At 41.9% G+C, this 14,899-nt stretch overlaps 1 long non-coding RNA gene across 1 annotated transcript in view; it reads left to right on the top strand.

The window, feature by feature from the left end:
* The window catches only part of LOC125467552 (uncharacterized), a 136,645-nt gene that overhangs the window by 4,613 nt on the left and 117,133 nt on the right, over positions 1-14,899 (top strand). Inside the window, exon 2 of the long non-coding RNA XR_007250658.1 lies at positions 568-689. This is a non-coding gene — a long non-coding RNA (uncharacterized LOC125467552). The remainder of the gene's footprint in view (positions 1-567; positions 690-14,899) is intronic.

Raw genomic sequence — 14,899 nt, 5'->3', positions numbered from 1 at the left:
AACTGCCACTTGCCTGAAATTGGGAAATTACAATGTGAAGCCTGATCCCAAACCCAATAGCTACTTCCTGCCACTTCTGCTATTTTGGACGCCTCTGAAGTGGTTCTGCCACTTTTAAGAGGGAGAGCTAGTGCACTGTAGAGATGCTTTGACATGTGTAATGCCACATTGTAGAAGACAAACAGGAAAACTTGAGATTTCACCTTTGTGGCCATCTCTGTGTGTGCTACCCCTCTTCTGTGTTTTTGGTCAGAAGATGAGCAAACAGAAAGGTATCTTAAAAAGAAGTTCTTTTTGGGAGGGGGGAAACAGGGACTGTTGACCCCGTACACCCACAAAATATTTCTAATTTGTTGGCCACTAACATCCTGCCAAAACAGATTTGTTTGGAACCATTAATACTCTCGGCTGATTAGATGAGTCACACTAATGTTGCAGACAAATAAAACTTTTTTTTCTATCTGCATGCAATTATCTTCAGAGCCTGTTTAAAATATATCAGTCTAAAGGGGCTTATCTATCCTGGCAGAGATGCTGCCTCACTGTTTTTCTCTCTTTCATTTTTAGAGATTCTACAGCCAGAAGGTTATGGTTCACATGTCTTCAGGGATTCAGAATCAACACGACATTTGGACAATTTAAACTAAGAAGAAAGTCTGCAGCTATGAATTACTGTACTGGATCTGCAGGTACTTCGTTGAAAGCCATTAGCATTCGACTGCAAAAAAAAGACTATTTATCTGACTCTGACGCAAGCATGATATTCTTAATAATTATTGCAATACTTCCCAGTATTTCAAAGAAAATGAAGTCACCTCAGCAAGGAATTCACTGGAATCCTTGAAAGTAGTACTGGATCTTTTAGCTTAAGCTGCAAGCGATCTGACTGAATGCTATCTCTTGATTTTAGGAGCATATTGTTCAGGGCTGTGGTGGAGCAGTTGGAAAGCCAAGCTCTCTGTTGTGTCAGACTGAATGTTGCCAGCTTGAGTTTGCCAAGGTCATTGAAAACAAAGATAAGTCAGGCACTGGAGCGAACCATTTTGTAATTTAAAACAAAAGAAAAGTTCCATATATTAACTGATGATAAAATGAAAATGTTGATTCAGGTTTACATTATCTAAGTTCAAATCATTGAAATTCAAACCAGTGATAACCTTTAAAACAACTTGAGGCCATACATACACAGTGGAATTTCCTGCAGTCATTGCTTGGGATGTTTGTGTGGGCATTGCTTTTCTGTTGCTAAATGTTTAATGAAACCCTGAAGGTCGTGGCTGTTGGGGTCATCTAACTATTATCATATAGTGCGGTACCTCACACCATTTTGCAATGTCAGCTTATTTTAATTGTTTAGCATAGATTTCTTCAACAAAACCTTCTAAAGATGTGACCACTACGGCCTAAAAGGACAAGGGCAGCAGGTGCCTGGGAATGCTGCCACTTTTACATTCCTCTTCAAGTCACATATCAGCCAACCTATGGATAATTGTAGTTAAAATGCTGGTACTCCATACCTAACAGCTCATTGCAGTGATTCAAGAAGACAGTTTGCCACCACCATTTCCAATGCAAGTAGAGATGGACAGGAACTGCTGGCTTTGTCAGTGATGCTCGCATCCTGTGGACAAATAAATCAAGTATTAATTTGGAACACAGTGGGTGCATTGTTCAGGATGTCTGGTGAATAAATATTTCTTAAAGGGTTACTGCTCACTACTAAAACCAGGCTGCACATTACTGAATGTACGATTTACAGGGATGATGCCAGGAATGTGGGGGTGTACAGTAAGGTTTAGGATAGGACTGATAAGTTGGGTCTCCTTTTTCTCTGGAACGGAAGGCTGAGCAATGGAGGTATTCAAAATGTTGGAAGATTTTGTAACAGTGGATGTTGACACAATGTTTTTTCTTGTGGAAAGAGCGTAACAAGAAGTCATTAGTATCGGATAGCCACCAAAATGTCCAACAGAGAATTTAGGAGAAACTTCTTCATCCAAAGAGAACTCACTAAGTCTCCTTGGATTGCACCTTCCAAACCCAGACATCTACCATCTAGAAGGACAATGATAGCAGATCCATGGGAACACCACCACCTTCAAGATCCTCTCCAAGCCACTCACTATTCTGACTTAAAATTATATTGCCATTCCTTCGGTGTCACTTTGTCAAAATCTTAGAACTCCCTCCCCAGTAGCGCTGCAGCTATATCTGTAACAGAAGGACTGCAGCAGTTCAAGAAAGCAGCTCACCACCAGCCTCTGAATGACATTTAAAAGTTGACAATAAACACTGGCCCAGCCATGATGTCGATATCCCATGAATGAATTAAAATTAACTCAAGATGTTGCCACAATGACAGAGTCTGTTATTTATATTGAGGCAGCTTCGCCGCGACAAGGCACAGGGCCATCAACACTTTCCTTCACTCCTCCCGCAACATAAACCCAATAAGATGCACCAGCCACGTTGACAGCTGAGAGCCACACCGCCCCTGCACAGTGCTGCTCTGATAGCTGGGGCTATGAGCTCTTCACTTTTGACAATCCTGCAATTCAGTTCCAAGTCAGGGCTGCCTCACAGTCTCCTACCCACCCTAATGGTGCCCAGCTCTCTCAGAGGGAGTGCTAAGGCTCCTGAGCAGTGAAGTCTCTGACTGGTCCTGCAATATCAAGAACCTGTCTGATGTCCTTAATGCAAAAGCAAATTTAGAAGCGGCAAATTAGAAGATCGCTGAGCCAGCCTTGATGTTGGCAAATTTATGCTTGGAACTCCCAATAGGCCCTTGTGTCTTGAAGCTCAGTCCTTAATTTGTAATCAATTTGTTTGAATGTTTCTACTTACAAGCTAAGTGATATAATCTTTCTATATTCAAGAAACCTGCAATACAATGGCAATGGCCTAGTGGTATTATTGCTGGACTGTTAATCCAGAGACCCCACATAATGTTCTGGGGACCTGGGTTCGAATCTTGTCATGAATTCAAGTTCAACACGTTTGAATTCAATACAATATCTGGAATTCAGAATCTAATGATGACCATGAATCCATTGTCAATTGTCAGGAAAAAACAATCTGGTTCACTAATGTCCTTTAGGGAAGGAAACTGCCATCCTTACCTGGTCTGAACTACATGTGACTCCAGATCCACAGCAATGTGGTTGACTCCGAACTGCCCTCTGGGCAATTGGGGATGGGCGATAAATGCTGCCTAGCCAGTGACGTTCTCATCCAATTAGTGAATAAAGGAAAAAAATTAAACAGTAAACGAAGGAGGCTAGCAGGTATTTTAGAAGATATCTAGACTGATGACAGGATATAGGGATACAGTATTTCTGTTCTTGTATATAGAATCATACAATATGGAAACAGACCCTTCAGTCGAATCAGTTCATGCTGACCATTATCCCAAACTAAATAGTCCCACCTGCCTTAGCTTGACCCTTAAACCTCCAAACATTTCTTAAAAGTATTAAAAATAAAAATCAAAATAAACATCTTATATCTTACTGTGATAATGGGAACTGCAGATGCTGGAGAATCCAAGACAATAAAATGTGAGGCTGGATGAACACAGCAGGCCCAGCAGCATCTCAGGAGCACAAAAGCTGACGTTTCGGGCCTAGAAGGGTCTAGGCCTGAAACGTCAGCTTTTGTGCTCCTGAGATGCTGCTGGGCCTGCTGTGTTCATCCAGCCTCACATTTTATTATCTCATATCTTACTATTTGGTTCAGTTCCATGTCAGTCGATTAATTTAACAATTTGCACATCAGCAGAGATCCATAATTCCATATGATAAAGTGGTCCTTCTTAACATCTGAGTAGAATCAAAAATTCATTGCAGCTTCTATTCATGGGAAATGGTCTCATCAAAGGAACGGAATATTCCTTGTAAACGGTTGAATTACATAGTTTGTAACTTATAGGAGACTTGACGTAAACGATCATGTTGCTTCACACACTTAACCAATACTTCATAGCTGCTGTACCTGTCAAAGATGCCAGGGAAATAAAAACTGGCTGCTTGGTGAGAAGCCTATGTCGTCCTAATATCAAACAGCAATTTCTGTGCTCGGAGCTTGTAACTTGGATTCATATTGTGCTCTCCCCTCAAAGACAGAAGCAAGGGATATAGATTTTAAAAAAGCCTTCAGATTATGCCTTCATCGTATATTAAATGGGAGCTAAAAAGGGAGGAAGCATTGTCTTTTAAGGGTATTGAGTTGCTTTCAGTATTAATTTTGATTAGGTCATATTATTTTCAGGACAATATGTGGCAAAAAAAAACACACACAGGGAGAAAAAGACTGTTCTTGAAAAAGAGTGTTCTTGAATGAACAATAGCAGAATCTGCTGACAACAGCAATCAGTAAATGCACTGAGAATTTAGAATATGTTTGCTGTAAGTTTAAAGAAGATAAATAACAGCAGGAATAAGCCATACCACATCTTGAATCTGCTCTGCTCTTCAATAAGGTAAAAGCTGATCTTCTACCTCAACTTCACTTTTTTGCCCTTGAGAAATTTTTATTCATTTATAGGATCTTGGCATTCCTGATTGTGACAGCCATTATTGCTTGTTCCTAATTATCTTGGAGAAGGTTGTGATTTGCTGCCTTGTTGAACTGTTGCAGTCAATTTGGGGGTAGTCCCAGAGTGCCATTAGGGAAGGAATTCTAGGATTTTAACCCAGTGACTCTGAAGGAATTGCAATCTATTTCCAAATCAGGATGGCGAGTATCTTGGAAGGGAACTTGCAGGTGATGGTGCTCCCATGTGTTCGCTGCCTTTGTCCTTCCAGATGGAAGTGGTCAGAGGTTTAGAAGGTGCTCTTTAAAGACCCTTGGTGAATTCTGCAATCAATCTTGTAGATAGTATACACTACAGCAACTGAGCCTTGATGGTGAAGGGAGTGAACATTTCTAGACGTGGTGCCAATTAAGCGGGCTGCTTGTCCTGGATGGTGTCGAGATTCTTGAGTGTTGTCAATGCTGCACTCATCCAGGCAAGTGGGGAGTATATCACACTCCTGACTCATGCCTTGTAGATGGTGGACAGGCTTTGGGTAGGCAGATGGTGACTTACTCAGCACAGTATTCCTAGCCTCTGACCTGCTCTTAGGGCAATTGTAGTTATATGACTAGTCAAGCTCATTTTCTGGTCAATAGTAAGGCCAGGATATTGATAGTGGGACAGTCAGCCAGGGTAATGCCATTGAATAACAAAGGATGGTAGTTAATTTCTCTCTTATTTAAAATGGTTATTGATAGGTACATGTGTGGTGTGAATGTTATTTACCATTTGTCAGCCCATACCTAGAGATTGTCCAGGTTTGGCTGCATTTGCACATGGACCTATTCAGGATCTGAGGAGTTGCAAATGGTCTGAATATTGTACAATCAACAGCAAACATCCCCACCTTCTGATGGAGGGTAAGTCATTGAGAACGCAGCTAAGGATGGCTGGGTTTGAGGAACTGCTGCTTGGAGCTGAGATGACCGACCTCCAACAACCGCAATTATCTTCCTTTCTATCAAATATGAGTCCAATTATCAGAAGGATTTTTCCCCGATTCACATTCTCCCTAGTTTTTCTATGGCTCCGTGAGACCATGCTCGATCAAATGCAACTCTGATGTCAAGGGCTATCATTCTCACCTCACCTCTGGAATTAAGCTCTTTTGAACCAAGGCTGTAATGATGTCAGGTGCTGAGTGGCCTTGGTGGAGGCCAGAATTGAACCCAGGCCCCTAGTGCTGTGAGGCAGCAGTGCTAGCCACTGAGTCACTGAGCTTAGCTGTATCCCGATATGTAGATTCACCAAGGTGACCTCTCACTTTTTGATATGCTCCAGGCAGTCCTTCCACCAGTCTTCATTGGACCAGGGCTGGTCCTCTGGCTTCATGGTAATGGTTGAGTGAGGGATATGTTGGGCAATGAGGTTGTAGATTGTGCTGGAGAACAATTCTGTTGCTGCTGATGACCCACAGTGCCTCATGGATGCCCAGTCTTGATGAGTTAGATCCATTTGAAGTCTACACTGGTCAGCATGGTGACAGAGCTACACAATATGATGGAGGATATGCTCAGTGAAGAAAGCACTCCGCCTCCATAAGGACAGTGCACTGGTCACTTCTTCTCGAATGGTCATAGACAGATACATCTGTGGCAGGCAGATTAATGAGGATAAGGTCAAATATGTTATTCCCTGTTGCTTGTTTCCCGTGACATTATCCGTAAGGCATGATTCCATGGATATGGCTATGTCAGGCTTTCCTTGACTAGCTGGTGAGACAGCTCTCCTAGTTTTGGCACCAGACACCAGTTGGTAAGGCAGACTTTAAACGGTAATAGGTCTGCCATAGTGTTTCTGGTGCTTAAGTTGATACCTAGTATTGCTGACAAAAGGCATATTTTGTTGAAGCATTCCATCTTGCACTCATTAGGACTATTCACAAAAAGCACTAATTTAAGTGGAAAATCTCCATCAATACTGTAATACAAGAATGTGCTGTTTAGTGTATAGTGGAATCTCAGTTTGCTGGATCACCTTGAGTGTGTGGAGAGTTATGCTGATCATTAATTTCAGATTGTGAGTCATGTTCACAGTGTGGTCCACTAATGTGTGCTGGAAACTATAAATATTAATATATGGAGCCTTGTTTTATTGAGAGGGGAGAAAAACATGTACATGCACTGGACCTGTTTCAACTCAGCAAAGTAGGTAACAGCCACATGCCCTGACCAATCACTGTCAGCCTGCCTCATTTTATTTTAAAGAAATCTTGGCAGTTAATTGACAATCATCATTATCTGGAACATTCCCATGGCAAAACCTCTACCAATCAGTATACACAAACATTTTTTTTAAAACATTTGTTGCGGGGCCATCAACAAGAAACTGACATATAACACTAGCTTCTGGCCACAAATTTTTGTAAACAGGTGTCAAAATATGTTTATCTACACAAATTGAAAGAACTGATATCAGGCCCTTTGTAGTATGTTGCCAAAGTTTAGACATTTATTTCATTGAAAGAAGCAGTCCAGTGACAAGCCTATTACTCTGAATCATGCAACTGTACCACACTCACAGGTTACTGCCAGGATTCAATTCAAATATTATTTTGCCCCTCCAATTTTCCACTTTCCTGTCCTGAAGGTATTGAATCATACTGGGTACAATTCATGGGTACAATTGTCTTCTAGAACTACATTCCACTGGTACATTGACAACACCCACCTACTTCACCAATCCCTGTCTCAATCCATCCAAAGCCTTTGCTTTGTTTTGTCCAATGTCCAGGTCTGTATGAACAAATATTTTCCTCAATTAGATATTGGGAAGACTGAAGCATTGGACCCATGATAAACTCTGCCCTCTTGCTGCTGATTGCCATCCTTCCCTGGGCTAATCCAACTGTTCATAGCCTTGGATCCTACATGACATTGAGTTGAGCTTCTGACTACAAGCACTTCCATCACCAAATGCCTTCTCTTGATCTGACTGGACTCCAGAATCTGCCCTTCATTCAGTATGTGCACGTGAAGAACAGAAAGGAAATGTGAGTTTAGCTATAGGCCTTCCAAGAATGCAGAAATCTGGGCTATTCTGGCTCCTTGATTTGATTTATCATTATTGTTATATGATACAGTGAAAAGTATTGTTTTGTATATTAATAAGACAAATCGTACCTTACAGAAGTACATCAGGGGAATAGAACAGAATGCAGAATATAGTGTTACAGCTACAGAGAATCACCTAATATATGATAGGTCCATGCATAAGTCTGATAACATGAGGGAAGAAACCATTTCTGAATCAGTTGCTACATGTTTTCAAACTTCCATATCTTCTGTCTGAAGGAAGAGGTTGGAAGAGAGCAAAACCGCGTGGGAGGGGGCTTTGATTATATTGGCTGCTTTCGCGAGGCAGCAGTAAGTGTAGATGGAGTCAATGAGGAAGCTCGGGTTTTGTGATGGATGGGCTACATTCACAACTCTCTGTAATTTCTTACTGTCCTGAGCAGAGCAGTTACCACACCGAGATGTGATGCATCCGAATAGGATACTTTCTATGGAGCATCTATAAAAATTGGTAAAAGTCATTATAGACATGCTGAATTTCTTTAGTCTCTGAGGAAGTAGCGGCATTGACGTGCTTTCTTTACGGTAGCATCAACATGGATGGACCAGGATAGATTGTTGGTGATATTTACTCTTACTCTCAACCACTTCCTCCTCTTGGTGGGGGGGTGGGGGGGGGGGTGCGGTGTGGGTGGTGGTTACCGGTGTTGAGGATTACGTTGGAGGAGATGTTGTTGCCTATTCTTACTGATTGCAGACTGCAGGTCAGAACATCGAGGAACCAGTTACAGAAGTGGGAACAGAGACCTTGGTCTAGGCGTTTGGACATGAGTTTTGTTGGAACTATGGTGTAGAAGGCAGGGCTAAAGCCAATAAATAGGAGACTGACAGAGGTTTCTTTGTTATCCAGATGTTACAGAAACTTGGGTAACACAGGGACAGGAATGATTGTTGAAAGTTCTGGGATTTAGGTGCTTTAAAAGAAATAGGGAGGGTGGAAAAAGAGGTGGGGGAGTGGCATTGCTAGTCAGGGCGAGTATAGCAGTTACTGAAAGGCAGTTCGAGATGATATGTCTACAAGTCAGTTTGGGTTGAGGTCAGGAACAAGAAAGGAGCAGTCACTTTGTTGGGGTTCATTGTACAGACCCCCTAATAGTTGCAGAAGTAGAGGAGCGGATTGGGAGGCAGATACTGGAAAGGTGCAGAAGTCACAGGGTTGTAGTCATGAGTGACTTCAACTTTCCAAATATTGTTTGGAAACATTTTAGTTGTAATAGTTTAGATGGAGCAGATTTTGTCCAGTGCGTTCAGGAAGGGTTCCTACACAGTATGTAGATAGACCAACAGAAGGCGAGGCCACTTTGGATTTACCGGACCAAGTGTTAGACCTGTTGGTAGGAGCGCATTTTGGCGGTAGCGATCATAGCTGTTTCTTTCACGATTGTCATGGATAAGAATAGGTACATACAGCAGGGTAAAGTTTATAATTGGGGGAAGGGCAATTACAATTCAGTTAGGCAAGAACTGGGTAACATAAATTGGGAACAGATGCTGTCAGGGAAGAGCACCACAGAAATGTGGAGACTGTTTAAGGAATGCATACTGCATGTGCTCGATATGTTTGTCCCTAGCAGGCAGGGAAGATGCGTTCGAGTGAGGGAGCCATGGTTCTCGAGAGAGGTTGAACAACTAGTTAAGAGGAAGAAGGAGGCTTATGTAAGGTTTAGGCAAAGAGGAATGGAAAAGGCTCTCGAGGGATACAAGTTAGCCAGGAAGGAGCTAAAGAACGGGATTAGGAGAGCAATAAGGGGGCATGAGAAAAACTTGGCAGATAGGATCAAGGAAAACTCCAAGGCTTTTTACACGTATGGGAGGAATAAGAGAATGACCAGAGAAAGGGTAGGGCCAATCAAGGATTGTAAAGGGAATTTGTGCACAGAGCCTAAAGAGATAGGAGGGGTCCTTAATGAGTATTTTTCTTCAGTATTCACAATTGAGAGGGACCTAGTTGTAGAGGAGGACGGTGTGAAACAGGCAGATAGGCTAGAGGAGGTTGATGTTAGTATAGAAGATGTGCTAAGAATTCTGAGCAAGTTGAAGATAGATAACTCCCCTGGGCCTGATGGGATTTATCCAAGGATTCTATGGGAAGTGAGGGAGGAGACTGCCGGGCCTTTGGCAATGATCTTATCGTCCTCACTGTCCATGGATATAGCGCCGGAAGATTGGAAAGAGGCAAACGTCATTCCCTTGTTCAAAAACGGGAACAGGGATAACCCTGGAAATTACAGGCCAGTTAGTCTTACGTTAGTGGTGGGCAAATTATTGGAAAGGGCTCTGCGAGACAGGATTTATGATCACTCGGAAAGGCACAGTTTGATTCATGATAGTCAGCATGGATTTGTGAGGGGGAGATGATGCCTCACAAACCTTACTGAATTCTTTGTAAAGGTGGCCAAACACATGGATGATGGTAGAGCAGTGGATATGGTATACTTGGATTTAAGTATGGCGTTTGATAAGGTTCCCCATGGTAGGCTCATGCAGAAGGTAAGGAGGCATGTGATAGGGGTAAATGTGGCAGATTAGATTCAGAATTGGCTGACCCTTAGAAGACAAAGTGTGGTAGTGGATGGAAAATATTCAACCGGAAGATTGGAGGGAGGCAAATGTTGTTCCTCTTTTCAAGAAAGGGAATAGGGAAATCCCTGGAAATTACAAACCAGTCAGTCTTACGTCTGTGGTCAGCAAGGTTTTGGAAAGAATTCTGAGGGATAGGATTTATGACTATTTGGAAAAGCATAGCGTGATTGAAGGGAGTCAGCATGGTTTTGTGAGGGGCAGGTCATGCCTTACAAACTGTCATGTTTACTGTCTCTGTACTCCTGAGGTGAACATTGATAACAGTGCAAGAATTGTATTAATACCTATCAGGTTTGATAGTGAGACAGATGCTTTAAGCATTGTGTACAATTGTAAAATAATGTGTTTATAATTTAAGACAATACATATTTTTGATTAAAAGATGGAAAAAAATGTTGAAAACACTCAATAAATCAGGCAATCAATACTAACTCTTTCCAGCATTTCATGTTTTTATTCCTGATTCGCAGCTGTCAGTGTACTTTGTTGATATTCTCTTTTAAACATATTCCATGTAAATTCCAAAATTTGTTTTAAAAAAATGAAGTTGAAACATTGATCTTCAAAGACCAAATTCACTTTGCAAAGTCTATCCGTAGCTGGCAACAATTACCTTATGCTTTGAAAGTGATTGGAATGTCCTGCCGGCATGATCTGTCTGAACAGTTTACACATCTTCATTCCGCAGATAGATTGTATCTAATGGAAGAGATGCATTCTGAAGACTTTCCATTTCTGGTTCTTGCAGGTCTTATATCTGAAAGATACATGGGAGGATGACATCGAAAAGCAATTCACTTGAATCATGTTTCTTAGTCATGTCAACAAGCTTTTCAGTTGATAGTTGGCTGTGACTGTTAGATCTTGATAATACAAACTGGTATTTTAATAAGACAATGCCTATAATTTAAATTATTAACAGGGAAAACTCAAAATTTAATGCTACATTGATTAAATTAATACATCCTTTGACTTGAGTAACAGAATTAAGAGTAGACTGTGGTTTTGGATTTAATTTTTTAGTAAAAATGTAATCTAATGTTTTATGATTAGCTTTTTTTCACTTTCATGGATCAATCAAACTTTTCATTTGATTCAGGACATTTGTATCCAATATTAATAATATATTGAACACCAACTATTTGGAATGTTTTGCATAGATTGTTCCAAGTCCATAGGATGTAATAGCATATGTGATGAGATCACACCATTCAGTGTCTCTCACAGTGAGAGATCAGATCAGTCAGTGTCCCTCACTATCAGTGATCACACCAGTGAATGTGCCTCACATAAGAGATCTCACCAGTCAGTGTCCTTCACAATGAGAGATGACACCAGTCAGTGTCCCTCACAGCGCGACACCTCAGCAGCCAATATCTCTCACAATGGGAGATGACACCAGTTAGTGTCCCTCACAGTGGGAGATTGGATCAGTCTGTGTCCCTCACAACGAGAGATCTCAGCACGCCAAACCCCTCATAGTGGGAGATCACATCAATTCAGTGTCCTTCACGAAGACAGATCACAACACAATGGCCCAAAAGATATCTGACTTCAGAATCTTTCTGAGAGAGAAACCAGAAAACACGGGGGCTGGTTAGCAGATCTGACATCATCTGTAGAGAAAGAAATTGGGCTAGTATTTCACATTAATAATCTAGTTCTGCTGAAGCATAATTTACCTGAAACCTAACTCTCTAGTGCTCTCCACAGACGCTGCTGAATATTTCCCTCATTTTCTCTTTCTCTCTTGCATTCTCAGCCCCACAATGTCGTCCTCCTTAGGATCTTTCAACCTGGCTGTAGACAGATTTTCACATCCTAGTCTCAGAACTAACCTTTGTCTGTGCCAGGTTTTCCAGATTCACATTCCCTTAATCAACTATTTGATTGTGTTTTGTAGAAAGGCAATCTATTCACTCAGCTATAAGACTAACAGACAAGAGAGATGCTTGAGAAACATGGTTAGAATTTTTGCTCGCAGTCAGACTGAATAAAATGACAACAACAGGCGATGGGTTACCTATGAGAAGGATAGTCACTTGGAGGTGGATGTAACTCTCCAGTAATCTTGTCTGTTTTACGCAGTTTTGCACAGGATGGCTCAGTGGGTTTCTGTTTGAATTTTGTGATGACCTTTTCTCATCAATTTGATCTTAATGTCACAACCAATGTTTTTACTGGCCTCTCCAGAGGTATAATGGGCTACAGTGCAAAATGTGACTTTCTTTTAGGTTAAAATATAGATAACTGGTCAGAAAACTAAGGCAAAACATGTAACTGGAAAATAAGAATCGAAATAGAGTAGAGCAGCGAAGGGATGCAGGAGTGGTAATAGATAAATCATTAAAAGTTGTTAAACAAGTTAACCAGGCCTTAATAAAAGTCAACTAAGCTCTAGTATTTATCAGTAGAGATACACTGTAGAGCTGAGAGGTAGGGAATGTATGGAAACCCTGCATCAGATCTTGGTTCCTGCACCCTTTAAGTCATGTGTCCAGTTCTTGTCACTATAACAGGTAAAGATTATAAGACACTGGGAAGGGTGCAAAGTGGATTAATAAGGAAGAGAACAGAACAGAACTGCCAGATTAAAGCCTTCAGAGAAGGATGAACACATTGGGACCTCATTTCTTGCTCTTGACAAAAGAAGGAAGCTAAGGGGCAGCTCAGTGGCTCAGTGGTTAGCACTGCTCCCTCACGGCACCAGGGATTCCAACCTCAGGTGGAATACATATCTGTGTGACAGTTTGCCAGGTGCTCTGGTTTCCTCCCACAGCCCAAAGATGTGCATGTTTGGTGGAATAGCCAAGCTAAGTTGCCCATAGTTTTCAGGGATGTGCAGTCTGGGTGTGTTCCCATGGGGAAATATAGGATAGGGGGATGGGTCTGGGTGGGATGCTCTTTGGAGGGTCAGTCTGGGCCTGTTTCCACACTATCAGGGTTCTATGAATTGATTTCCTTTAAAATTATGGAAGGTTTTGATAGAACTTAAGACAGTGTGTTTACATGTATGGGAAAAAAAACAAGGCACCATCAATATCAAATAATCATCACAAAATCAAAAACAGGAATTCAAAAAACTTCTTTATTCAGAGAACATTGGCTACGTAGGGCTTGATGCCACAGGGACTAGTTGAGTTAAAGCCTTCATTTTTATTTTTTGACTTTTGGATCATGGACCAAAGAAAAAGCAAATTATTCCTTTAGACAAAGGAGACTGCGCAATGAGATGGCTAAAAATCATCATTACCAGAGTACATTGTGAGTTTTATGCAATGTTGTATTTTGTGGTGAATCTGCAGAATTCTTTAGCACAGAGGGATGGAGAGGCTGCGTTGTTGCGTCTACTCAAGGTTGAGATGGTTTTTAATCAGTAAGGGTTATAGGGAAAAGGCAGGAAAGTGGAGTCGAGGAATATGATGTCAACCATGATGGGTTGAATGGCCTACTCCTGTCCTACATCTATGGCCTTATGAAAATGAGTACCTGTCCATCAAACTTGCTCCACCAGACCATGAGAAGTGGACAGTTACTAAACACTACTGCCCTCTGCCTCGGTCTCTCTGTCCTCTTGCAACCCATTTCCCACTCCCACCCACCTCTTTTGTAAGGATTTTAATGGAGGCTACTCACTCTTAAGGTCTTGCAATCTCAGAGTTTTCTGTATGGTAACAAAAAGTAGTTTGTTGCATATTTATAAACTATACACATCATCATCACAATGAACAAGTGCACCTCCCAGTCACGAACCATTTTAACTCCCCCTCCCATTCCTTAGACGACATGTCCATCCGGGGCCTCCTGCAGTGCCACAATGATGTCACCCGAAGGTTGAAGAAAAAGCAACTCATATTCCGCTTGGGAACCCTGCAGCCCAAACGTATCAATGTGGACTTCACAAGCTTCAAAATCTCCCCACTGCATCCCAAAAGCAGCCCAGCTCATCCCCTCCCCCCAACGCATCCCAAAACCAGCCCAGCTCACCCACGCCTCCCTAACCTGTTCTTCCTCTCCCCCATCCCCTCCTCCGACCTCAAGCCGCACCTCCATTTCCCACCTACTAGCCTCATCCCGCCTCCTTGATCTGTCCGTCCTTCCCGGACTGACCTATCCCTTCCCTTCCTCCCCACCTATACTCTCCTCTCCACCTATCTTCTCCTCTATCCATCTTCAGTCCGCCTCCCCCTCTCTTCCTATTTATTCCAGTTCCCTCTCCCCATCCCCCTCTCTGATGAAGGGTCTAGGCCCGAAACGTCAGCTTTTGTGCTCCTGAGATGCTGCTTGGCCTGCTGTGTTCATCCAGCTCCACACTTTGTTCTCATAGTAATACATCTGACTCTGTTCAAATGCATGTTGTTTCCTTCTCCGGTGATTTTTGACATTATTACAATGGGCGATGTGACTCGGCCCCTTCCAGACATTAACCTTTTCAGACCCTTACACAAAAAGTACTTGTTCCTGATCTCCCGAAGAAAGCAAAATTCCAAAGAGACAAATGTGTTGTGGACAATTCCTCTGTGAGTGCTGTTTGTGACTGAACACCATGGATGGAGTTTTCATAGATACTTTGATTGCAAAACATATAGATTAAATGTACCACCATTATTATTTTGAGGATTTTTCATCACCACTGCCTTTTCTGTTTTGCCTTAATTGTTGCTTTGCA

Source organism: Stegostoma tigrinum, chromosome 37 (assembly GCF_030684315.1).
Source record: "Stegostoma tigrinum isolate sSteTig4 chromosome 37, sSteTig4.hap1, whole genome shotgun sequence".
Lineage (NCBI taxonomy): Eukaryota > Metazoa > Chordata > Chondrichthyes > Orectolobiformes > Stegostomatidae > Stegostoma > Stegostoma tigrinum.
Note: the sequence above shows the minus strand (reverse complement) of the source record. Positions and strands in the feature narration are given on the sequence as shown.